Source organism: Rattus norvegicus, chromosome 3 (genome assembly GCF_021556685.1).
Source record: "Rattus norvegicus strain SHRSP/BbbUtx chromosome 3, alternate assembly SHRSP_T2T, whole genome shotgun sequence".
Lineage (NCBI taxonomy): Eukaryota > Metazoa > Chordata > Mammalia > Rodentia > Muridae > Rattus > Rattus norvegicus.
The window spans coordinates 20,741,045-20,767,849 of record NC_141536.1 but is presented as its reverse complement, the minus strand read 5'-3'; the positions used below and the strand labels follow the sequence as shown (position 1 = coordinate 20,767,849).

The window sequence follows — 26,805 nt, the reverse complement described above, 5'->3', positions numbered from 1 at the left end:
GATGCATTCAGTCAGGTGTGGCAATACATGCCCCTCATCTCAGCACTCAAAGGCAAAGGCAGGTGGCTCTCTGTGAGTTCAGGCCAGCTAGAATTACATAGTTACACCTTGTATGAAAAACACCCATGCAGACAGAATACAATAATCTCCCCTTTTTTTGTGAACTGGCTGTCCTGGAAGTCTCTCTGTAGACCAGGTGGCCTCAAACTCAAGAGATCCACCTGCCTCTGCCTCTCAAGTGCTGGGAGTAAAGTGTGTACCACCAACGCCTGGCTGTTTGTATTCTTAAAGTGTTTAAAGCAGAAAAATAATTTTAAAGCAGGAGCTAGAGAGATATGGTCAGTGGTTAAGAGTGGGTGCTGCTCTTGCAGAGGACCTGAATTTGGTTTCCAGCAACCACAATGGGTGGCTTACGACTGCTTGTAACTCCAACTCCAAGGGTTCTGACACTTTTAGTCTCTCTGTGCACCTCTACTCATATGCACATTACCCACACAAATTTCTGTATACATACATATAATTTAAAAATTTAAGGATATGGAAGTAAAGTTCTCTGCCTTTATGTCCAATTCTACTTTCTAGGCAAAATCCGTAGTAATTGATGTTTAATACTTTTGGTTGTTTTATCTATGCAAATATAACATACATATAAGAGGCACATGGGCTGGGGATTTAGCTCAGTGGTAGAGCGCTTACCTAGGAAGCGCAAGGCCCTGGGTTCGGTCCCCAGCTCCGAAAAAAAAGAAAAAAAGAAAAAAAAAAAAAAAAAAGAGGCACATGAGCTGTTCATAACCCTTTTCCTTCTTTCCTTAAAAAAACATAAAACCTTGGAGGCAGAGGCAGGAGAATCTCTGAGGTCAGTCTTGTCTACAGAGAGAGTTCCAGGACAGCCAGGACTGTACAGAGAAACCCTGTCTTAGAAAACAAAACAAAACAAACCCAAGACATAATACCAAACCAAGGAAACAATGTAAGGACAACAAAACTACCACCACCACCATCACCCAGGCCTCATGTAGTACAGCTGGCTTCAGTCTCTGATCTTGCTAAATACCTGTGGATGACATTGAAGTCCTGATCTTCCTATCCCTACCTGTCATTTGCTAGGATCACAGGCTTACTTCATGCGGTCTTGTGGATGAATCCCAGGACTTCATGCATGTGCTAGACAAGCAGGCACTCTACAGCTGAGCCATATCTCACCCCGAGACAGTTTTACATTACACAGGCTGGCTCTGAGGTTCTGATCCTTCCTTGTTGGCTTTCCAAATGTTAGGATTGCAAGTTAGGATTCCAAATGTTAGGGCATCACCACATCTGGTTACAACTTTCATCTTTCTCCGGACACGTAATAAGACATGACAAAATTTTCTCTGCAAATAGCAGATGGAGTGGAGTCAGGGACAGAGGATGTGAAGGTCATTTAGCTTTTTTTTTTTTTTTTTTTTGGTTCTTTTTTTTTTTTTTTCGGAGCTGGGGACCGAACCCAGGGCCTTGCGCTTCCTAGGTAAGCGCTCTACCACTGAGCTAAATCCCCAGCCCCGTGAAGGTCATTTAAATGTGAACTTTTACCTTATCCTTTCTTTTGCATTGTTTAGTTGTTCTTCAATGTTTTATTTAATTTTTTTATTTTTATTTTTATGCTGTGCATGTATGAATGTTGACACACATGTGCTTATCACTCCTGTGGAAGTAGGTTAGAGGTTAACTTGTGAGGTCTTTCCTTATACCAGGCGGCTTCTGGGATTTTAACTCAGATTTGTGAGGCTGGGCAGCAACACCTATAACTGCTTCGACAACTAGCCTACCTTCACTTGTCCGTTTTTGTCCTGAGTGTTTGGAGTTATAAGTCTAATAAAAAACAGGAGATACTATTGAATCTTTAATACCATGTACTCTTCCTTCTTAAAAAAAAAGTATTACAATTTATAAGTGTTAGATTTCAAAGGGCCACCTATATTAAATGTTGTCTCACTGACTCCTTGTAACAGTACTGAGATATGCAAAATTATGTTTGATTTGTCAGATGAGGGCACTAAGACCTCGATCTGCCAAGGTCACACAGCCAGTGTGCAGCAAACCTGGATCTTGCACTGCAGCATCTTGTCTCCCTTGGCAGACTTCCTTTTTTATACTGTAAAACCTAGCTATAATGATCTCATCCCCTATGTATGTGGTCTTTCCTAACTTACTCCAGCAGAGGGATGAACCTATCCTCAAGATGCTTACAATCTAGGGAAGAGACTGGGCTAAATTATAGCTCAGCGACATAACAATGCATTGTTGAACTGGGTGATGCACAAGCAGGGAGAGTCTAGACCTGTGTCTGAGGGCAGCCAAGGAACTCCAGACAGAGTATGTTTTGGACTGAAGGAACAACCAAGTTTCCAGAAGGTTAGAATAAGGTGCCATTCAGACATAGTGATCTGAGGTTTACTGTCGACTTCAGGAAGCTTAGAAGGTGTTACAGACCTAGGAAAGGATGGTTTCTGATGTTACCTAAGGGTCAAGTTGGCCTGAAGGAGGGGCAAAGGGAAGTGTGTATGCCGTGAAGTTGAAGGCCATACTGTCAAAGCTTTTTAACTCTAAGTATTAACATATTATTCTGTGAATGAAATACATAGGTCATATTTTTTTGGAGGTGCTGTGGATGCAGCCCTGAACCCTGTCCATGTCAGGTAAGTATCACTGAACATCATTCCCAGTCCAGAGCTGTTATCTGAGTCTGGTACAGGAGCAAGATGAGAAGTGGACATTCCAGGGTGAGTGTGGGAGGTCAGTCCCCCACTGTGTGCTCAAATTAAATGATCAGTTTCTGCACTAGGAATTTGCTTTAGGCTAAGGGCCTTGACTTATTTATTTATTTTTTTTAGTGTATTCTAGCACCCTGCACAGTGTGGGGCATGCAACACATATGCCGTAGGGGGTGAGCTGGCTGGGAGAATGCTAGGCACTAAGAACATGCCAACCAAGAGCTGTAAAATAAAACTTGAACCTTTATTTCTTCTCTAGTACCACTGCCAGAACAAAGTGGGCAGGTATTTAGCCAGCCTACCCCAGTCTTAAGAAGGGAAATAAGGAGGGAAAGGATTTCTCGGGCCATTAAGGGCGTAGTAGAGAGAGGAGATTTTGATTTCTGTTCAGTGTTTGCTATGTGCCAGGAAAATTCATATCTATTGTTTTATGCCATCTGCTCAACGGCTCTTAAATAGGAATTACTGTTTTAGTTTCTGTGAAGTGGAAACTGAAGCTCGAGCGGTTCGGTAACTTGGCCAAGGTCACACAACACGCAAGTGGAAGGGAAGCGAATCAAGGAGGGATCCGAGTCTCTGACTCAGACAAGGTACTGCCTGCCCCTCCTCCACCCGGGAGGCATTGCGGCGCTTACTCCGTTAGCGTAAAGGCTGGGGCTGGGGAAGCATCCTGCACCGGGGCGCAGAACCTGGGGAGGCCCGCTATCTTTGCGGCCCCGAGCGGCTCTTAGAACCCGCAGTTACGAAGTTTCTGCACTCTTAGTTCTTCTCAGCAGTTGGCCTCCGCCCAGCAACGCTACGCCGCAGGCACAGTAGGGCTCAGGTGCGGTTGCGGCCGGAGCCAGACGCCGCGAGGTGGGTGGGACGCAGTTTACGTAAGCGGCCTCGCAGGTGCAGGCAGCGGCCGTAGGCCTGAGCGCCCTGCGCGCTCCCAGGTGCGCAGTTGACGCAGGCAGCAGCGCGGCGCAGCGGTGGCGGGCGCTGGCCGGAGCTCTCAGGTGCGGCAGAGCGCGCGTGCAGGGGGCGCGCGGAGGGCGATGGGGCGGGCTTTCCGTTCCTCAGCAGCCGCGGGGCCCGCCCCCTGGATCGGCCAATGGGAGTACTCGGCGGCGTCACGTGTTCGCCGCCGCCGCCGCCGCCACCGCGGTCGCTGCCGAACCTGAGCTCGGATCCGCGAGCGCCACCAAGGCAGCAGCCGCCGCAGCCGCCGCCGCTGTGCTGAGGAGCCGGAGACGCGGGCGGACGAGGTGGCGGCGGCGGCGGAGCGGGAGCGGGGAGCGGACGCGGGCGGAGCGCGGCGGCGCGGGTAGGCTGCGGAGGGGCCGGCGCCTGCGCGGCGAGCCGTCCCGGGCGGGTGGCGGTTGAGGCGGCGGTTGAGGCAGTTGGCGGAGCCTGCCCGGGCCCCGCATTGTTTGTTGTGCGTCCTTAGCAGCGGTGGCGGCTGCTGAGGCGAGGAGCGCGGCGCAATCCCAGCCCCGCGGCTTGAGTATTGTGGCCGCTGCCGCGGTACCCGGCCGGTTCAGGACTGTGGGCTGCCTTGCTTGCTTTCGGGGTCGGGGTCGCGGGTCCCGGCCCTGAACCTCCCAAGGGCGTGGGCAGCTTGCGGGGCGCGAGCTCTGGGGAGGTGGGAGGGTTCCAGGCTCCGGGCAGGTGCTGGAGGACGTTGCGGGCAAGAGCCGAGGAGAGGCTCGGGGGGCGGGCACAGGGTGTGGGCAGATTTGGGGGAGAAGGGAACGTTGAGGGACCCGGCCCCACGGTGACCAGGGCCTCAAGGGCAGGCCTGGGGGACCCATGGGGGCCTAGGTTGGGCTCGAGAGGGAAGGAGGACGTTCCGTTTTGGGGTTCGGACGAGTGTGTTGGGGGATTTGGGGCGGGTAGGGGCAATAGAGGTGGTGGAGGGAGGGACAAGATGGGCACCTCTAGGCAGAAATGGAAGGAGCAGATGCCCTGGTTAGCGCTGCGTGTGAGGGGCAGGGAATGGGGCAGGCAGCGGGAAGCCACCGGACGCCTGAAGGGAAATGGCGGAGGAGGGGTCCGTAGCTGGGAGTGTGGCGGGCAGGCTGAGCCCCAAAAGAGAGAGGGAAGGAGTGGGGAGGGGGTTCTCTCAAATGGTGGCGGGTGAAATTGAGGGTATTCAGGCAGGAGATGTCTGTGTGTATGCCCAGGACTCCAGGAGTTCCCTAGTGAGTATCTGGCCGGGAGGTATGGAGGGAGACAAGAAGGGGTTGACAAGCTAGGGGGAAAAGGCTTGGTATTTGTCCTGTATTCAGGGGCGAGCAGGATGGAGCTAATCGGAGGGAGGAGTGGTTGACACAGGGACTGAGTTTGAGGGGTTTGGGAGAGAAATGGGGACAAGGAGGTTAGGTGGAGGTATTAGGTTGGGTGGAGAGAGGTGTCAAGGCAGGAGGTGTAGCAGTAAAGGGCAGCAGGAGTGAGTGAAATGGAGGGTGTTTGTGTGAAAAATACTAGTGGGCAACAGCAGACGAGGGAATCTTGCGGTTGCGAGCACCCTGGAAAGGGATGGGGTGTGAGGCAAGATAGTGAGTGGAATGGTAGGCAGAAGGGAGGGAGAGGAAAATGTTTCTGGGAATGGTAGGTAAGGTGTAGGAAAAAATGGAAGTATTCCCAGGGAAGGAGGTGTGGAGAGAAGTTGGGAATGAGGAAGATGGAAGTGGGGTGTGTTTGAAGGGAAATCAGTAGTAGGGTGTAGAGGAAGTGAAGGGAGTAGGCAGGGGACAGAAGGAAGGAAAGAAAGGGTATTTTGTAGTAGAGACTGTAAAGGAATGAATACTGAAGGAAAGGACAGATGAGGTGTAGGGATTCATGGCTGTAACTAGAAGGGACAATTGTATGGAGTTGGTGTGGTGAGTGAAGTAGGTAGGATGACTATGTTTAAAGCAGGAAATGACTGTCAGAGAGGGTTCAGAATGTGTTACCTAAGAGTTCGGAAGATTCAAGGTGTGGAAGTGTGAGGAAAGATTGAATTTTTTAGTTTTGAGATATTAAAAGGGCCAGGCAGTGGTGTGCTGCAGGCCTTTAATTCCAGTGCTTGAGAGGCAGAGGCAGGTAGAGGTCTGAGTTAGAAGCCAACCTTGTGAGTTCTAGGACAACCAGGGCTATACAGAGAAACACTGTATTGAAAAACAAAAACAACAATGAAAAAGGCAAGCAAGCAAACAAACAAAAATTCCCAAAAGACAGTAAAGGGTCCAAAATTATTAGGTTACTGAGAGATAATAAAGGATAGAGTGCAGATGTCCAATGGGAGGAGAAAAAACTAGAGAGGATTACTTTCAGGCTTAGAGGAACTAGAAATTTGGGACAATGGACATAGGATATGGATCCTAGACTAATATTAACAGAGAATAGAGGACATCAATGTCATACAATATTATAAGTTAATTCTTTTAGGATCAAAGAGATGGTGAAACCCTGCTTTTAGTTCCACAAGTGAATGGAAAAGGACTAAGAGAGCTGACCACCCACTTTCTAATTGGGTGGTATGTGGTGTGTATTCACTTAGCTTCAGGGACTGAATAGACAGGTAGGCTATACATCATGAAGAATACACCCAAAAGGTAAAAGGAAATGGAATTGTGAAGCTGCCTGAGAGCAAGTCCCAGAGGCCAGTAACATCAAGAGCTCAGACAGAAAGGGATACCTTGGTATGCAGTGTCTCGGGTACCCAGAAGCTTTCTGGATAGTGGGACAATATTCAGGCATTGGATGATGTAATATCTGAGTCTCATGCTACAGGCTGACAAAAATATGTAAGCTTCTAAAAGTGGCAGAAATAGAGCCTTTAGATTCTAACCTTTAAAATGTTAATAACTGACACTGGATTGTCAGCCTTTTTACCCAGTAATTCAAGTAAATTTCAGCTGAAGCCTTTAGGTTCTTATGTATTTTAGTTTGCTTTGATGGTATATGTAATATTACTTTTAAATGAGAGAAGACACTTCTTGAGTTGGGTGGATGTAAGGCTACCATCAACTTCTCAGGTACATGGGAACTAAACTTTAGGATCTTGAACACAGACACTTCAGTGTCTCCTTTAGTGATCTGTGGCTTATGTTAGAATGTGTGTGTGTGTGTGTGTGTGTGTGTGTGTGTGTGTGTGTGTGTGTGAGAGAGAGAGAGAGAGAGAGAGAGAGAGAGAGAGAGAGAGAATGGAGAGAGAATGTGTTACAGGGTGGGAGAGAGAGAAACTGATTGATTCATTGATTGGGAAGATTAAGCAAACTTCCTAGAGACTTTTATAGTAAGCTCTGTTTCCTAGAATCCTGGAAAGTGAATTCCCTTTTGACAGTTGAAATTTCTGCCTTTAGATTTTGCAAAAAAGTAAATTTTATCTGGTCATGAAGTACCTTGAATTGCTATAGTATAGAGTATTACTATGATTTCAAAGAAAAAGTCTGCTTTGGACACTTTATGGGGTGATCCTTTTGTCAGTTGGAAAATATCTTCATGTAGGTATTGTACTTCCAAATAACAAGTTTAAGGGTGAGTGGGAATCTTGCCTAAACGTAACAGGAGAGGAAACAGCTCACCAAACAGCTCACCAAATTTTAAAGAAGAAGAAGGAGGAGAAGGAGAAGAAGGAGAAGGAGAAGAAAGTAGTAGTAGTAGTAGTAGTAGTAGTAGTAGTAGTAGTAGTAGTAGTAGTTAATCGTTTTAAAATCCAGATTTGAAGTGTTTAACATAGGGAGTAATTTTCAGAAGGCATTGTTACAAGATTTTATTTTTGGAGGGAAGTGTATTTTAATATGCCATTGGTCGAAACTCTTGAGATTTGCTGTATGTATAGAATATAATTATAGTGAGCATATCTGCCCTTCCATTGCTCCTTTGCAGGAAATTTGAATAGTAGGATATGAGATAAGTAGAGTAACCTTTGAAAAAATTCTAATATGGCCACTGCTTTTTTCTTTTGTCCCCTTCACCTTTTTTTAGAGCTAGTGACTCATTTTTTATAGCCCAGGATAGCCTTGAAATCCTTATGTCACCAAGGCTGGCCTCAAATTCCAGAAACACCCTCCTGCCTGCTAGGTTACAGACATGAGCCATCACACATGCCACCTTATGGATACGTTTTAAAGTCCACCCTGTTCATTTTATTGGTTTGGGGGGGGGGGTACGGTAAGCAATATTTCCTTGCTCATAATACTCAATTCTGAAATAGTATTTTGATGAAATGTATTATTGGGTAAAAAAATCTACATCTTGTGATAATTTGTAGATACTTTAAAGAGAGGTTATTTATATTTTGCAGACTAAATAATTGAATTCTGGTTTTATGTTCACTGATGACTTGCTGGACAAGACACTTAATCCTTTTTGTACTTGTTTTTCTTCTAGAAATCTGACTCCTTTTCTACCTTCCAATAGTATTGTTCTGTTTATAGAAAACAAGTTTGTCTGTTTGTTTTTATGTTTTTATTTTTTTAAAAAGACTCCCTGTGTAGTCCTGGCTATCCTGAAACTTAGTACATAGACCTGGCTGGCCTCCATCTCACAGAGATACACTTGCTTCTGCCTCCTGGGTGCTGGGAGATAATATATGTCTTGTGTCACAAGTTTAAGTCTATTTTCGGAAGACTAGACTGCTGTTAATATGAAGATAGGTTGGTTCCTTCCTTCCTCCCACCCTCCCTCCCTCCCTCCCTCCCTCCTTTCCTCCCTCCCTCCCTTCCTTCCTTCCTTCCTTCCTTCCTTCCTTCCTTCCTTCCTTCCTTCCTTCCTTCCTTCCTTCCTTCCTTCCTTCCTTCCTGGTGTTTTGAGATAGGGTTTCTCTGTGTAGCCCTGGCTGTTCTGGGACTCATTTTGTAGCCCAGGCTGAGCTTGAACTCACAGACATCTGCCTGCCTCTGCCTCTTGGGATTAAAGTGTGCCCTGCCACTGACTGGCTCCTTTTTTCTTTTACCCATGTGGTCTTTAGATTGGTTAAATATTTAGATTGATCATTAGCCAGGTGAGGTGGCACATTCCTTTACTCCCTGCACTTGGGAGGCAGATCTCTGTGTTAGAGACTAGCTTGATCTAGCTACATACTGAGTTCTAGGATAACTACCCTGTCTCAAATTTTCTTGTCATTAGATAAGTTTGTTGTGAGGAACTTGGAGGTGAGAATTCCATGCATATCAAGGATGTCTTTTAATTAATTTTTGTCATTGTTGTTCTACTGTGTAGTTACCTTTCCTCCATTACTTTTACAATTGAATTTACTGTTTATATGAATTCTGCTGAAATTGAAGCATGCTGCAGACACTGAGTTCTAGCATGGTTTTTAGAAGCAGTACTTTGCCAGTTTTAGAGTTTTCTCTTTTTTAAACATTTATTTATTTATTTATTTTTTAAAGATTTATTCATTTATTATATATAAATACACTGTAGCTGTCTTCAGATACACCAGAAGAGGGCATCGGATCTCTTTACAGATGGTTGTGAGCCACCATGTGGTTGCTGGGAATTGAACTCAGGACCTCTGGAAGAGCAGTCAGTGCTCTTAACCACTGAGTCATCTCTCCAGCCCACTTTTTCTTTTTTAAAAAAGTATTTTGTCTTTATTAATTTTAAGTAAGTGTGTGTATCTGTGTCTGTCTGTCTGACTGACTGAGTGTAGGTTGTACAGAGGGGAGGAGAGTTCTGAATCCATTGGAGTTGGAGTTGCATAGTTATGACTGAGTGGGTGCTGGCAAGTGAAGTTGGGTCTATTGAAGGAGCAGTATGTGTTTATCTTACCTGTTGAGCCATCTCTAGCTCCATTTATTGATGGACAGTGTATGTTCTGCTTAAAAGGGAGCAATTTGTAAAAATTTAAAGCCTTTTGAATGTTGTCCTTGGTTTATAAAGAGCCTACTCAGGACTGCCACAGCAAACATGCAGATAGTGAATTGCTTTATTAGACATTAATTTGCTTTGATTGTGGTAATATCTGTCTTTAATAGTAGGTTTACTGTACTAGCTGATCTGTTCATTGGTTTACTGTCTTATGTGGGACTTATTACCTATCTTACTGTTCTTCTGTTTTCATTTGTGTTTTGAAAGATTGGCTTTTTAAAATTAGTTTAGCTATTGAAAGACTTTTTTGACAGGTACATATGATTAACTTTATACTTTAATTTTATGAAACTTTATTTATATGTATTTATACATATAGATTAAATTTACATAATGAAATCAGATTAATAGTGATATAACAATTAAATAAATGGTTTATGCCCAAAGCCTGTTAATTTTAATCTAATTTTTAGTTTTAACCTGACCAAAAAATCTGACTAGTCATTTTCATCCCTAATTTGAATTATTGCTGTACAAGTTCTTTAGGCACACTGTATTTAGGAAGTCCAATTCATGCCCTAAAGAAGACTATATATGTGCAGCTGTATGAAGGAAGAAGCTCTAAATTTTCATTACTTGGTATTCAAGTTCTCTTATTTTTAACATAACAAAAACCATATACACCTGCTTTCTCTAGTTAACTTTAGCACAACTTGAAAGGGTACAGTTGATTTTATCACAGCATTGTGTGATTTTTGTTATTCATTTTCATATGAAAAATGAGAATTCTACAGCAAGTTGTATAATTTCTGAGGTGTTTGGGGTCATGGATAGGATGTAGTTTGTTACAGCACCTTCAGAACTTCTTGTTTGCGTTTCCCAGAAGCTAAGCTTTGCACAGTGCAGTTGGGCAAATCAGAAATTTGTTTACGAATTTAACCAACCTAGACCTTTTGACATGCTAACTAGTTATTGTCCTAAAGGAGGAGCATGCCTCCCTGCCCCCCAGTGCCTGTTTTAGAATGCTGTTATTAAGCTTTCTTTGCTGGTTTGATTCAGAAAGCATGTAGGTTCTAAAGCATGTTTTGTGCCAGACCTAAAATTTCTTAGGACTCAATAATACTATGTTGAGCAAAGAATACTATATTTTCCTACATAGATTGGTCGTGAAAACTATAGCTTATGAATTGGGCTGTGGTGGTGCTTGCCTTTGGAGGCTGATGCAGGAGAATCTTTGAGTTTGAGGGCAACCTGGTCTACAGAGCAAGTTCCAGGACAGCCAGGGCTACACAGAGAAATTCTGTCTCAAAAAAAAACAAAAACAAAAACAAAAAAAGGGGGGGAGTTCACCCCCCCCCCAAAAAAACCCCACAAAATAAAAAACAAAACACTAACTATAGCTTGTCACTTTGGTTATGTTTTACTGAAAAAGTTCATTTTACAGTAAGTGGAGGCAGTCATTTAAAAAAGGTTAGTGTGTGTGTGTGTGTGTGTGTGTGTGTGTGTGTGTGTGTGTGTGTGTGTGTATGGTGTGTGATTGTACTACAGTGGTGTGTTGAGATCAGAGGACTGACAGCTTGTGGGGGTTTCTTTTTTTTTCCTACTATGCTGAGGCTGAGGCTTTCAGGACATCTGGAGGCAAGGAGGACCCTTTACCTGATGAACCATCTCCCTAGCCATTTTTTTTTTTTTTTTTTAAATTTGGGGAGACAAGGTCTCATTCTAGCAAATCTGGACCTCACTGTGTAACCTTGATAATTCAGGGTAGCCTTGAATAATCCTGCCTCAGCCTCCTGAGTGCTAGATTTATAGGAATTGAACTACCGAATCTAAGTTTTTGATTTTTGTTTTTAGGAGACAAAGTCTTGCTTTTAGGCTGGCCTTGAAGCTGGTTTCTCCTGCCTCAGCTTCTCAAGAAGTCATTGTAGTAGTGCAGGCTTGCTACCTTCCCTGCTAGCAGGTGTTCATTTGTACTTGTGTCTTTTTACTTGTGTCTGTAGTTCAAATAATTTTGAAGCTCATCAATCATTGCACTGACTTACTGGCTTTTGTGCAGCTTAGTCCATTCACATTTTAGCTTTTTGAGGTTTTAGATATTGAATAGCTCTTGAATATCTCTGGGTAACTAATTTTCAGTTTGCAAAGCTAGTGAACTAAAGGGAAAGATGGTGTAACTTTTGTGTAAGCTAGCACTAGGGAGAATAAACAGTGTAAGTCATCAGTGTGCATTTCCATCTTTTGTGAACTGTGAGGTCAAGGTTAGCATGGATGAGTAGATATCACATGTATTAATAAGGAAGACTCTAAAATGGTGTTTTATTTGCTAGCTTTTTGATAAACATAGAATTATACAAAATCAGCTATGTTATAGATTTCATATCAAAAATTGGAAAACATCCTCTAGTTTACAGCTAGAGTGGAGATTAAAGAAGATACTTGTTGGGAAGGTAGAGAAAGCTCAACTTTTAAGAGTAGTTGTTCTGCAGAGAGAGGATCCAGGCTTAGTTCCCAGCACCCAAATGATGGTTGCCATCTGAAATGCTAGTTCCTGGGGAATCCAGTAAGCTGTTTTTTGAACAGCTTAGGCACACTTTGAGGGCACTGGGCACACATGTGGAACATATATACATGTAGGAAAAACGCCAAGACACATAAAATAAAAATAAAGTCTAAAAATAAAAAAAAATTATTACAAGTTAAGAAACATATAATGTTTTTAGTTTTTAGTTTTTTTTCAAGACAGGGTTTTATTATGTAACTGACTCAGTTATTATATTATTATGAACTCACTATTTAGACCAACTAGCCTGGCCTCAGATTTAGAGATTTGCCTGCCTTTGCCCCAAGTGCTGGGATTAAAGGTGAGTGCTACCACCATCTGGCTATAATGTTTGCTTTTAAAGGAAAAATTAGGCACAATATGAGTTAAGGTCTGAGAAGCAAACTGGGGGCCTCTGGAAGAGTAGCAAGCCACTAACTACTGAGCTGTCTCTCCAACCTCCAAGTTTAATTTTTATTTTACCTAGTAGCAGCATTTGTCATGGTCGATACCTTGCCTGTGGAAGAGGCTTTGGAATTGAACCAGCATCCTCTGAGAGAAGCCAGTGAGTGCTCTTAACCATTGAACCATCTCTTTAGCCTCTTTCTTATCTCATGGTTTTAAATGCTGAACTTTTCTTTAGCTTGGAACGCTGGGCTTATAAGCTCACTGTCAGTGTGATATTTCTCACTTACGTGCCTTTTGTTTTTCTCCTCTTCTTCCAGACGGTTTCTCTGTGTAGCCCTGACTTTCCTGGAACTGGAACTCACAGAGATCAAGAGTGCTGGGAATAAAGAGAATGTCCTACCACTGCTTACTTAATGCTTTATTGACATCTTAAAGTGAATTTTTCTCAGAAAAATTTTCAACTTTTGCCCAATCTTTTTTTTTTTTTTTTCTTTTTTTTCAGAGCTGGGGACCGAACCCAGGGCCTTGCGCGTGCAAGGCAAGCGCTCTACCGCTGAGCTAAATCCCCAACCCCCTTGCCCAATCTTTTTAAAATATATTAATAGGCTGTAAGTCTAGCTAATTGATTTTGAAAGTGTCTAGTTACCCAAGCGGTCAGTGGTTCAACTTGTTTCACCAAGTTTGCTCCAAACTTGCTCCATAGGGTAAAAACAGTTCATATATTTTCAGTGGCTGGATATAACTCTGAACTCTCCTTTATTTACTACTGCTTCACTGGGTATAGATATCTAAGTAGTGTCTATCTGAATTGACATCAGATGATGAAAATCCTTGACTACTTTGTCAATATGAAGGTACTGCCTATTTAAATTAAAAGGTTTAAATGATAGGCTGTATTTCTTTTAAACTAAAAAAAATTAAAAATTTACACTTATTTATGTATGCGTGCATACGTATGGGTACCCTTAAGCATGGTGTGCATATAGAAGCTGGAGGACATACTAATCTATTCTTTGCTTCTACTATGTGGGTCCTGGGGATGGAGCGCAGGAACTTAGGTCTTCAGGCTTGGTGGCAATACTTTTATGTGCTGAGCAATCTCCCCTTTTAAAATCCCTTAGGACTTAGAATCACACTGGGAGAGATTAGGCCATCTAACCTAATTAATGGTAGTTAGGGTGTTAGTTGCCAAAACATTTCTAGAACTATACTTAAAACACACGGGAAGATATCAGGATTTAGCTTTTGCTTTAAATACATTTAAGAACAGAGTAAGATTCTTTTAGACTTCTGTTTATTTGAGTTTTGTAGCAGGAAATGTTTATAAAAATGGATTTGTTTTGCAAAAGAATATAGATTAATAAGTACACTTAAAATATATAAGCTAAATGGTGCCTTCTAGTTAATGCATTTTTAAATAGTAGGAAAAAGGCGGGGGTTGGGGATTTAGCTCAGTGGTAGAGCGCTTGCCTAGCAAGCACAAGGCCCTGGGTTCGGCCCAGCTCCGAAAAAAAAAGAAAAAAAAAAAAAAAAAAAAAGGAAAAAGGCATTATTGAGTTTATTAGTTGAACACTTGCATCAGAGGGGTGACCTTGATCTTATTGCATGATTCATTTCTCTCTTAAACCTTTTTCTTTGTGAGAACTTTTAAAGCCTTCTTTGTTTGATAAGGTTAAGATAACTCTTCCAAAGTCAAATACCAAGCTAATGGCGGAATAGAGGCAAGATGTAGATTGTCCTATTGTGCTCTTCCTTCCTTCCCTTTTTTTTCCTTCTTCCCCAGGGTTTCACTTATGTAGTCATGGCTGGTCTCAAATTTATGATACTCTGGAGGCCTTTTTTTCCAAATGCTAGGTAGGATTACAGGTGTGGCTCACATAAACAATGGATTTCTTGGTCTTCAATTAAGCATGCTCCAGGCTTACCTTTCTCAAGCTTCTGATTTACAAATACAACCCAGGAGTGTTCTTTTCTTGAAACCTCTCCTACTTTCAGGAGTTTTTACTTTTATTTTATTTAGTCTATTTTCTTTGTTTTAAAAAAGAAAAAAGTTGGAAACAAAGACATTTGGAATAGAAAATCCTCAATGATTAGTTCATTAGCACCAATAATGTTGAAAAGCAATAAATAGTTTTCATGAAAAGTCATTTAAAGTTGACACATATCTAGTGTATTCACAAGGCCAAGCACACTTTATGTAATGTAGTTTGAAAACATGAAAACATGTCTATCATTTTAAGGTAAGAAAACATTAAATAGTTTAAACCATTAGACTTATTCAAAAAAAAAAAAAAGAAAAAGAAAAAGAAAGAAAAAGCTGGGTTTGTAAATCCCAGCGCATTACAGGCAGATGCAGGTGGATTTCTTGAGTTCAAGGTTAATCTGGACTGTATAGTATGCTCAGGCTAGCCAGGGCTACATAATGAGATCCTATTTCAAACATGAAACAAAACCAAGGAAGTAAACAAACAAATCTTGCAAAGTAAAGGTGACTGTTGTATTGTTTTGTATTAGAGATGACCCATTTTTGATGCTTTACTGCTAATGTCTGATGCTTTTTTTGGTTCTTTTTTTCGGAGCTGGGGACCGAACCCAGGGCCTTGCGCTTCCTAGGCAAGCGCTCTACCACTGAGCTAAATCCCCAACCCCATGTCTGATGCTTTTAAGGAGTAAAAATCTTCTATTTGCCACTTAATAGTGAATGTATTATTGTAAAAATTTTTTTATAGAAGTCAGTTATATTAATACCGGTAGCAGATAAGCATTGTGCATTTCTCAGTCTTTACTCTTTCAGAATGATTGCTGTTTCCCAGAGGAGAAAAGTAAAGCTTCAATAACTCCTGATTGATTTAATTTTATAATTCAAATCCATATGAATTTGCTTCAAAAAGTTGAATCTCTTTACTAAATTTGGGAGTGAGATGGCAAAACCGAAAAAAGGAGGAGTCATCTTGTATGGGGTATTAAGTAGTGTCTTAGTAAAATGGTGTATTTGCCTTAGGAGCTTCTCAGTCCAGGAGGGAAAACAATATAGGAAACAGCTGTTGGAACTCTTATTGGTCATTAATATAGAAATAAGAAATTTGTAGTGTAGTGTCTGACGTTTGTTTGCAGACATTCTCCACCTTGCCCCATTTATGTGACTCTTATTTAAATTATAAACAAGTGGATTTATAGACAGATTGCTTAGAGTAGATGTACTAGCATTGGAACTTGTTTTCAGATTTAAGATTATTTATTTACATGTGGGTAGGCTGGAGGACAGACAGCCTCAGATAGAATTAAGAGATTTATCAGGATCTCTGGAAGAGCAGTCGGTGCTCTTAACCACTGAGCCATCTCTCCAGCCCTCTTTTCTTAACAGTAGCTTTGTAACATTCTTTTTGTTTATTTGCTTATTTAAATGGTATGTTTCTTAGTGTCTCACTATGTTTCCCTGATTGGTCTGTAACTTGCTGTATAGGTCATGTTAGCCTTGAACTCAGAGAGATCCACCTGCCTCTGCCACCTAAGTGTTGGAATTAAAGGTGTAATCCACTATGCCAAATTGTAAATTGGATTTTTGAGGCAGGGTCAAGATTGGTCTTAGAGTTGTGGCGATTCCCCTGCCTCATCTACTGTAGTTCTAGGATTACAGATGTTAGTTGCTATGCCCAGCTTTGACCTTTCACCAATCCCCCCAGGACCAGGGTTTCACTGTGTAGTCTTGGCTGTTCTAGAACTCTCTACAGACAGGCTGACCTTAAATGGAGAAATCTGCAGCTGTTAGAGACAGAAGCCTCAATTTTGGTAGTTTAGACAAGATCAGTATTGCATAAACTAGTAAAACTTTACCTGGACAGTGTCTTCGTCCTCCTTCCCTCCTTTTTTCCCCTCTTTTTTGTTGTTGTTATGGAAGTGTCATTGTGTCAGTTTCACAGTTTCCTGCAGCTTACCCTCCTTTTCTCAGAAATGCTTGGTAAATGTCTCCATGTCTACACTGATAATTGTACATTTACTTCAAAGGGTAAGTGGTGTTAAACAAGCTAATGAGGAGGCATTTGCCCCTTAGAATAAATCCTGTATATAGGTAGGTGATAACTGTATCATGCTGATGGTGTTTACCATCCTTAGAGATGTCAGCTGTACGGATGCCCAGACCCCCACCTCTCCTTTTTTGAAATAATTTGTTTCATTTTATGTTTTTCCTGAATGTATTTATATATATACCATGTTTGTGTGTACAGAGGCCTGAAGAGGGTGTCAAGACCCCTGGAACTGGAGTTACATACAATTGTTTGCTCCTAACCCTGGATGTCTGTAAGAATAGCTAGTGATTTTTTTTTTTAATTTTAAAAAGATTTATTTATTTTATGTGAGTACACTGTTGGTCTCTTCAGACACACCAGAAGTGGGCACCAGGTTGTGAGCCACCATGTGGTTGCTGGGACTTGAACTCTGGACCTCTGGAAGAGTAGTCTTTGCTCTTAACCACTGAGCATCTCTCCATAGTTAGTGATTTTAACAGTGATTTGAGCCATCTCTCCAGCTCCAAGGATACCCAATCTTATGTAAAAGAAGGATAGTCTGGCTGTTTGGAATGAATGAAAAGTGTATACTTCATGCTTATCTATTTTATGATAATGACTAATGATAAACCATGGAAAGCTATATCCTAGTCTATTAATTTTCTCATTAATATTTTTATAAGTTTTTATTTATTTAGTTCAGCAAAACATACCAAAGGTTGTTTTATAACTGGGGTTGAGGTTATGAGGAATCACTCTTAAGAATTTTAGCTGTGGGGGTTGGGGATTTAGCTCAGCGGTAGAGCGCTTGCCTAGCATGCGCAAGGCCCTGGGTTCGGTCCCCAGCTCCGGAAAAAAAAAAAGAACAAAAGAAAAAAGAAAAAAGAAAAAAAAAAAGAATTTTAGCTGTGGAGGGAACTTGGGAGATTACAGGACTAACCCTCTTATCTTGTTGATGAGCAAGCTGGCTCAGAGAAGTTGTGGGTTGGTCAAGGACATAGAAAGTAAGTGAAGGTCTGATTTCTAGAATCTGTACTGATTTTAGGACAATGAAGGTAACTGGTAAAAGTAGAGAGCCCTGAAGTCTAGTGTCACACAGACTGGATTTTAAGTCCAGATTCCACTGCTTATTTCCTGTGGCCTTTGGCAAGTAAATCTGAGTCTGTTTCCTGCTCTGTGCTACTTTGTGGGGTCCTGAAAATGAAGGGATAATGTAAATATAGCACAGTGCCAGGCAGGCATTTGATCAGAACTCAGTAAATGCTTTCTGGTCTGTGTGTGTGTGTGTGTGTGTGTGTGTGTGTGTGTGTGTGTGTGTGTGTATGTATATGTGTTTTGATTACTTAGAACAGGTCATATGGCTAAGTGATTGTTATCTTTATGAAATAGGATCGATGACAATGCTTTTATGTCAAAGCCCTTCACTGAAAATTGAAGTTGTTAGTTGGAGGAGGACACTGAAAAATGGTCAAATATTTATCACTTGCTCACAAATTGTATGGTATCAACATATCTGTCTGTCTTCCTTAAGTTTTTTTTTGGATACGGTTTCTGAATAGCTTTTGCTGTGCTAGTGTCCTAGAACTAGCTCTGTAGACCAGGCTGTCCTCAAACCCACAGAGATCTGCCTCCAAAGTGCTGGGATTAAAGTTGTGCATCATTACTACCTGGCTGACATAGTCATTTTGTGTGTGTGTGTTTAAAAATTTAATTTATTTTAAATTATTTTATTTATATTTTTGGAGACAGAGTTACTGTATAACTGTCCTGGAACTTGATATGTAGACCAAGCTGACCTTGAACTTATAGAGATCTGATTCTTCTCATGTACTACCATGTCTGGATTCACACTTTTTTTGGACCCTTTTATACTCTTAAAAAGTTGAGGATCTTACACATCTTTTGTTTATATGTGTTACTATTTATTGATATCTAGAAAGTATATACTGGAAATTATTTTCATTTTATTAAATGAATAATTGAAAAAATTGTGTGTGCTTAGTGCTTGCATGTACTAATATGTCTGTGGAGGCTGTTGGATCCCCAATAACTAAAGTTATAGACAGTTGTGAGCATCCTGATAAGAGTACTGGGATCCAAATTTAGGTCCTCATAGTTGCAGTGAACACTCTAAATTACTGAGCTCTTTTGTTTTACTAATTTAAAAAATGCCATCAATGGTGGGTGGCAGCAGCTGAGGTGACTGCATTGAGGTGACTGCAAAAAAAAAAAAAAAAAAAAAAGACAACCTAGAAGAAAATTGAGTGAGAAAAGTAGCTATTGATTTTTACATTTTAATTTAGTATAGCTTAATAGAAAATCTTTGTGTTTATTCTATTTTGGTTGAAGTATGTGAAAATGAACAATTTACCTCACGCAAATTGGTAGCTAGAAAAGGGTAGTTTCTCAGATGATTCTTAGATATTTTAATACTATCTAGTATTTGACAGATAGTAGGCTTTTAATATTTATTTAAAAAAATGTACGTATATGACCCTTCAAGATCATGTCCACCGTGTACATGTATATGTCCACAGAAGCCACAAGAGGGCATTGGATCCCCTGGAACTGGAGTTAATAGGCAGTTGTGAACCAACATGTTGGTACTGGGAACTGAACTTAGGTCCTCTGTAATGGTCAATGATCTTCACAGCTGAGCCCAGGCCTTAGGGTTTTATATTATTCATTTACATGTATATATGTGTATATATGTGCATGTGTCTAAGGTTAGCCTAAAATCAAAAGGACTTATTCTCACAAATTAAACAAACCATTACAATAAAGTACATAAAGAAGCATTTCAGGTGTAGTGTTCTTTTTTATCTGCATGGGGAAAAGGCAGCAGTGACAGAACCGTGGTGGAGTTACAAGTAGTAGTAAAGCTGCCTGATGTAGCTGCCATTACAGATGGTTGTGAGTCACCATGTGGTTGCTGGGAGTTGAATTCAGGACCTCTGGAAGAGCAATAAGGACTCTTAACCACTGAGCCATCTCTCCAGCCCCTGGCATTAAGTTTTTTAATTGAATTGGAAATCATATATGAATAGTGGGTCAATGACTTGTCCACATTTGGGTATATTAAAATCTATAAAGTTGGGGTTGGGGATTTAGCTCAGTGGTAGAGCACTTGCCTAGGAAGCGCAAGGCCCTGGGTTCGGTCCCCAGCTCCGAAAAAAAAAAAAAAGAAAAATCTATAAAGTTAAGTCGTAATTTATAGTTTTACTGTCATCTTATTTAAAAAAATAGATTGGTATAGTTTATTTCTAGTATAGCTTAAAGAAATTAACTTATTTTGAGACAGGGTCTTACCATGTTATTCTAGCTGGTCTGGAATTTTCATATAGACCAGGCTGGCCTCAGACTCACAGAGATCCTTCTGCCTCTGTGTCCCAACTGTTGAGGTTAAAGGAATGTGCTACCACACCTGCCTTATTTCTACTATTTTTAGAAGTTTTGTTTGTCCTTTCAAAAACTTAAATCAGCATATATCATTGCTGTTTCATATATTGGAGAGCAAGATTAAGATCACATGGATCATATATATATATGTATACACACATGTATATATATATATATATATATATATGTATATGTTTCTTTGGAAAGAAACACATACCTAGAATAAACATTTCCATGCAAACATTTTCTATTGTAGAAATAACTTACAATGCATTGTAAGGTGCCTTTTGCACAAACACCTTGTGCTTACATGTTTTCTTACTGAATCGTTAAAAGGATTAAAAAATTTAAAGAGCCTATTTTGTAACAAAACTTTTTCTGGGGAGGACACAACACACATATCTATTTACCCTTATAGGGAATGCAAAACAGATCAAAGTATGGATACCATCAAAATCCAGTTTGGTGAACCAATGGGCTTTATTGGGGTTACTTACAGGAACAGAAATGACTCAATGATAGCTCTGTCATCAAAGCCCACCTCAGCACAGGTGTCAGTTCATAAAATCTGGGAACCTGGAGCACATTTCACAGCCTTAGATAACTCAATAGGTTTGATAGTGTCCTTTCCAAGTATCTTGTCTAAACTTTGTCTAGGCAGCTCAGCTGGTTTCTGCTCCTTTGAGTCAGCTGTCTGGTCTCGAGTCTTTGCAGTTCAGCTTCTCAAAGAGTCTGCTTTGCAGCCCAGCTTCTTGTGTAAGAGGGACTTTCAAGTTTTTATTGCTTAATCTGGCAGGGAGGGGCCTAGTGACTCTGGTCAGTTTCAGGGACTTCCTGAGGCTATTTTGAGTTGTTTTACTGTCTCTGTTTAAAGAGCTTCTCCTAAGGTTGGAGGAAACTATTATACAATAGCTAGCATTAGAAGACACTCGGGCTTACAGTCTTTTTTTTTTTTTTTTTTTTTCTTTCGAGATCAGTATTATCTCTGATACACTATTTACACAAGACATGTAGGCTTCTTAATATTTTGGATATATTTAGGGTACTGTGCCAATCTTCTTTATGTATATTGCATATCTATGACATAAACCTCACCATGAAGTAACAAAAGTATTTCTTTTTAATAAATGATCACACTGAGGAATGGTTGGTTTTCTGTCCAAGTTCAGAGAGAGAACAGCAGAAGTAGAACTGGGAATTAAATCTATTCTGCTCTTTTATCAGGATCATCTTTTACTTTTTTTACTTAGGCAATAAATTGAAGGAAATATTTTTTGGATTGTAATGGAATTTTTGCAGTTTTTGAGGGATAGCTGTATGTGGGGACATGTTGGATGGTGATTTTTCTCTCTTTTAAAAAAATAGCAATTGATAACTGAGTTCCAAAGCTGATTTTCTTTATATTATCCGTCCATCCGTCCATCCATCCATCCATCCATCCATCCATCCATCCATCTCTACATCTCTGCTTGTTTATAGATGCACTTGTGGAAGTCAGAGAACAACTTTTGGTAGTTCTCTCCTTCTACTATGTTGGTCTCAGTGATTGAACTTAGGTTGTCGTGTTTGCTTGTACGTACATCCACTGAGCCATCTCATTGGCCCCTAACACGGACTTCAAAAAAGTTATAAAAGCACTTAATTACCTAAGAAAATCGTGGTAAAATAGTAATGTTAAAAAATTCGAGATCTCTTTTCAAAAGTGACAGCATGGAGCAGTTTGTAGGGTTATACAAATGTTTTTTAGGCCAAGCATTGCCATCTAGAAGCTTTGCCTCTTGATTGAATAATATGGTTATAGTCACATTTGAAAGACTATTGTGGTTTACAAAGCTTGAGGAAAAAACTCATTTGTACTGGCAGCCAGTATTTTATAGGCTACAATTTTCCTTAGAAAAACTGGTGGTTTGTAGCCCCATAATTTGTGGTTGTTCTGAACTTGTAAAAAGAGTACACATATTTAAAAATGACCTTATTACTTTAATATTTAAGTGACATGTAACTGTCAGATATTTGTTACATTATAGCATTTTATTTCCTGGGCTGACAATCTCTTTTAACTCAATAATTTATGTAGTATGATTAGATCCCTCTATCCCCCATTCCCAACAGTCTTAAAAATCAAAAACACTTTCAGTAAAGTCACAGGCACAGTTAAAGACAAAAAGAAAGGTGTGTCTATGTTACTTAATAAAATCCTTGTAGAATCCCTGAGATTTCATTACTTACCCACTGCTTCCTGGATGTGTTGAATTAAGTTGTGGTATGTGGTTTGCTTGGGTTTGTTCAGTGTTCTGTACATTTTAATATCTGTCTCTCTTTTTTTTCAAGACAGATGTGTGTGTGTGTGTGTGTGTGTGTGTGTGTGTGTGTGTGAGAGAGAGAGAGAGAGAGAGAGAGAGAGAGAGAGAAAGAGAAACAAGAACCCCCCAGGCTGGCCTTGAACTCAGACAGAGATACCTGCCTCCTGCCTGGCAAGGCATTATACTAACTCTGCCCAACTGTTTTTTGTTCTGCTGCTGTCACTGTTTTCTCCATGCAGATGGAAAAGAGCACTGCACCTGAACTACATACTTGATATTCATGAAAAACATAATTTTAGGGTCTGAAGAGTTGGCCCCTAAGAGGTGAAGAGAGTATTGACTGCTCTTCCAGAGGCCTTGAGTTCAATTCCCTCCAGTCATGTGGGTCGCTCACAACCCTCTAAAATGGGATATGATGCCCTCTTCTGGTTCGAAGGTGTACATGCAGATAGAGTGTTCATATATATAAAACTTAAAAAAAAAAAAAAAAAAGAAAAGCTTCCTTATGTACTTAATGGATTATGTGTTAAATTTATGAGAATAAGTCCTTTTGATTCTAGGCTAACTAAATAGGGTATAATATCCCTTCTGTTTGAAAGATTTTGACAAGCCAAAGGAATAGTTCCATTTTTATGTTCTTGGAGGTTTCTTTGAGTCTTTTTGTTTTTTGAAGACAGATGAAATCTGAGACTAAGATTTTTGCAAATATATTAGTAGCTGGATATTTGGAAACTGTTGATGAGGTCAAGGATCTCTCCCTTCACTAGTATTGTCTACCTGTCCCTTCAACTCCTGGGCCCAGGTCATCAGTTCTCAGGGTTCCAGGGCTTGCTATTGAAATGTATCGTACACTCTCCAGCTCTGGAGGCTGTTCAGTCTCACTCTTAAGTGAGCACTGGAATTACTTGAAAGATAGAAAAACCATAGATGCTTGAGTTGTTTTTTTTCCTTGAGGGATTGTAATATAATTGGTCTGATGTTATGGTTCCTAAACATAGAGTTTTAGAGGTAATAGAGGTAATACCAATGTTAATTTGAGGCTGAGAATCCAGTCTATAAGCCCATTCAAGGGGAGAGGGTACTTAATTTCAGAGGATATATTATCACCTTTGGAATTTACAAAAGTTCTATTTTTGAGGTACAGTGTCTCATGCTGTTACCTAAGAAATAATAAGTCCTTTTTTGTGGTATCATTTTAAGAATTATATAAATGTATGGTAGTGGTTCTCCAGCTATAGGTCCTACCTCCTTTGAGACCTTTTCACAGAGGTTGCATATCAGATAGCCTGAATATCGGATATTTACATTAAGATTCATAACAGTAGTAAAATTATAGTCATAAAGTAGCAATTGGATAATTTTATTATTGTGGTCACCACAATATGAGGAACTGTATTAAAGGATGCTTCACATTCAAACCTCAACAGTAACATTTCTAATTTATAAAATTTATTGGCCTCTGCTGCCCCTACCTCCATTGAAATGTTGAAATGAAATTACAATTTTGGAATTATATGCAATTGTATACAAATTGAAATGGAAATATGCAGTTTTGTTTTGTTTTTTGAGATAGGGTTTTTCTGTTCTGAATAAGATAGACATGATCCCTTAAGTTGTTGAGTGTAACATTCTAGTGGAGGTAGAGGCAGCAGAGCTCAATAAATATGTATTAATGAGGTTACTTTTTTTAATGTAAAGGGCCCTCCACAGGCTCACGTGTTTGGACACTTGGGTCCCCAGTGCTCTTTGGGAAGTTATGGAATCTGTAGAAAGTTGAACTTTACTGAAGAAAATATGTCACTGAGGGCAGGCAGGCAGGCTTGAGGGTTTATAAAGCCTGTCCTTATTTTCTGCTTTTTCTCAGCTTCTAGACAGCTGATACCACATGGGTTGGGCTTATACTCCTGCTGCCATGCCTTCCTTGCTGTGATGGACTGTATCTCCTTTGGAACTGCAACCCAACTAAACCCTTTCTCCCATAAGTTGCTTTTGTCACAATATTTTATCACACTAGCAGGCAAGTAATTAAGATAGTTACTGTGCTTGTGGCAGAAGTTACAGGAAGATACGGATATAGAAATTAAGTGCCTTCTAAAATGGAAGGGAATTTTGTGCTGACCAGGAGAAGAACAAATGAGAGTGAAAAAGTAGAATGTAATTTAGAAAATGAGCTTAGTGTTACTTGCTTTAAACTCTTTATAAAGTTACATCCTCTGGGGTTCCTGTTTACTCCTCCACCAATTCATTGACTTGATAATATTAAAGAAAATGAAGGGTTCCTTTGATTTTAATGTGGCTTGAAAAAGGTGGTTGTGTGTGTGTGTGTGTGTATGTGTGTACATGTGCCTACTTGCCTACTTACATGTGGAGGTCAAGTGTCTTCACCATTTTCCTTATTTTTAGAGACTGCTTCTCACTGAGTCTGGAACTTATTTTTTCAGCTGAACTGGCTGCTAGTGAGCTTCAGGCTTTCATTTGTCTCTCCTCTTCCATGGTGGGGGGTTATAGATATGTGCTGTCACTCTTGGTTTTTATGTGAATGTTGGGGAGCTGAATTTAGGTCCCTCAAGCTTGTGTGGCAGGCACTTTTACTGATTGATTTACCTTCTAGACTCCAGTTAGGATTTTAATATTTAACACTAAAATGGTTTTATTTAGAAAGCATTACATAGAATTGGATGTAGTCCCAAGCACTTGTAAAATTGAGACAGGAATTGAACTTTCAAAGCTAGCTTGAGGTCAGCTTGGGCTGCGTAAATAGTTTAAGAACAGCCTGGTTTACCTGTGAAGACCTTATTTCAAAAACTAAAAAACAGGCTGGAGGTAGCCATGGCTCATTTGCTGCTCTTATAGAGATCCTGGGTTTGTTCCCAGAACTCAAATGATGACTCAAAACCACCCATAAATCCAATTCCAGAGAACCTGTCACCTGGTCACAGGCACCTGTTGTTGTAAAATATAAAAAATAAAAAAAAGTAGGGTTGTCTTTTATCCCTCTAGGTCACACTGCAGTGCCCCAAGATACCTGCTGGATATCTTGCCAGAAGGACACATTCCAATTCCATGGCGGCCCACACACTTTCTTACACTTAAATCGCTACACGAGAGGACACACAACACAATAACCTTTGGCCCAATTGATAAGATATACTTGCCCACCTAAATGTACAGAGCCCAGTACCATCCATCCCTTAAGAACATTAATAACAACCTGTAAATACACAGAGTGGTATCTTAACGTAGCCTGCCATAGTGTCCTGCCACGGCTTCTCCCCCTCTCCTTCCTGTCTCTTCCTCCTTTCCGTTTCAGTCTCCACCTCTTCTTTCAAACTTCTCTCCCACCCATCCTTCCTTCTCATCCAATGACAAGCCTCCTTCTGTCCTGTACCTGCCCCTCACCTGTATTTTGCAGATTCAATGGGGAGAAGGTTCTGGTGAAGTCACCTGAGTTCCTGAGTACATGACTAGGCTGCAGTCCTTGGGGCAGTGGAATTAGCATCAAAATACAGATAACTCCAGGGCAAACCACAACAGGCACCAGGTGTGCACATGGTACACATAACATGCAGGCAAAATACCCCTATATATAAATCTACAAAACAAAACAAAAAGCATCAAAATGCTCTAGTCTAGTATAATGGGTCTAGTATACTGTTGAATTTGGTGTAGACAACTGGAGTGTAAGACCTAATAGACCTTACTTTTAGTTAACTTCTGTGTGAAGAGAAGTCCAAAGGAATAATTGGAGAGGATTTTTGTGGAGGAAGGTTTGAAGTGAGAGCAGGACTTGAAGACTTGAGCCAATCTGAGCAGGAGAATACTGTGTAGAAGATCTGGTTTTGAGTGAGGACAGTCGTTTACTAGTTCTATGACCTTAGATGTCCCTTAGAATCCTTTGATGCTTTTCTTTATTTTTAGAAAAGATTTATTTTTTATATGTATGAATATTTTGCCTAGGTGTATATATATTCAACCATATGAGTGCCTGGTGTCTTGAAAAGTCTAGAAGAGGGGTTGGGGATTTAGCTCAGTGGTAGAGCGCTTGCCTAGCAAGTACAAGGCCCTGGGTTTGGTCCTCAGCTCTGAAAAAAAAAAAGAAAAAAAAAAAGTCTAGAAGAGAGCTTTGGATACTTTACTAAAATATTTAATAATTCAGATATTTAATAATAAATCACATTTTGATGACTTCTAAAATTGTACATGGTTCCTAGTTCATTGTAGGAGATATATTACTTTACTCTTAAAAGAATGTTATATCAGAAAAATGTCATTGCTCTTCTCTCCGTCTTCAAGCCATATTCACAAGACATATGCTGTTATAAAAAGTAAAATGTGGGCTATTGGCCCTCCATTTGTGGTATGAATACAAGTAAAGTCAGAATACTTAATGTTATCAGTGAGAATAAACGTAATCTAGGAAAACCACAATAGATGGCTTCATACTAAGAAAACATTCCATACTGTTTGTTTTTAGAGGTAAAAAAGCATAAATATGACTGCCTCTGCTGCAGACATTTTATCCATCCATCCGTCCGTCTGTCCGTCCATCCATCCATCAATCTATTGAGACAAGGTCTTTTTCCTCAGTCTTTTTTTTTTTTTTAAACCTCCAGAGC

General features: G+C 40.4%; 1 protein-coding gene across 11 annotated transcripts in view; it reads left to right on the top strand.

Moving 5' to 3' along the window:
- The first annotated feature begins 2,325 nt into the window (after window positions 1-2,325).
- Window positions 2,326-26,805, top strand: part of Strbp (spermatid perinuclear RNA binding protein) — a 166,357-nt gene continuing 141,877 nt past the window's right edge. For 3 of the 11 annotated variants that reach the window (XR_015683443.1, XR_015683441.1, XR_015683442.1), the window contains exon 1: window positions 3,921-4,059. The gene's annotated coding sequence lies outside the window, so the exon portion shown is untranslated. 11 annotated transcript variants of the gene reach the window in all.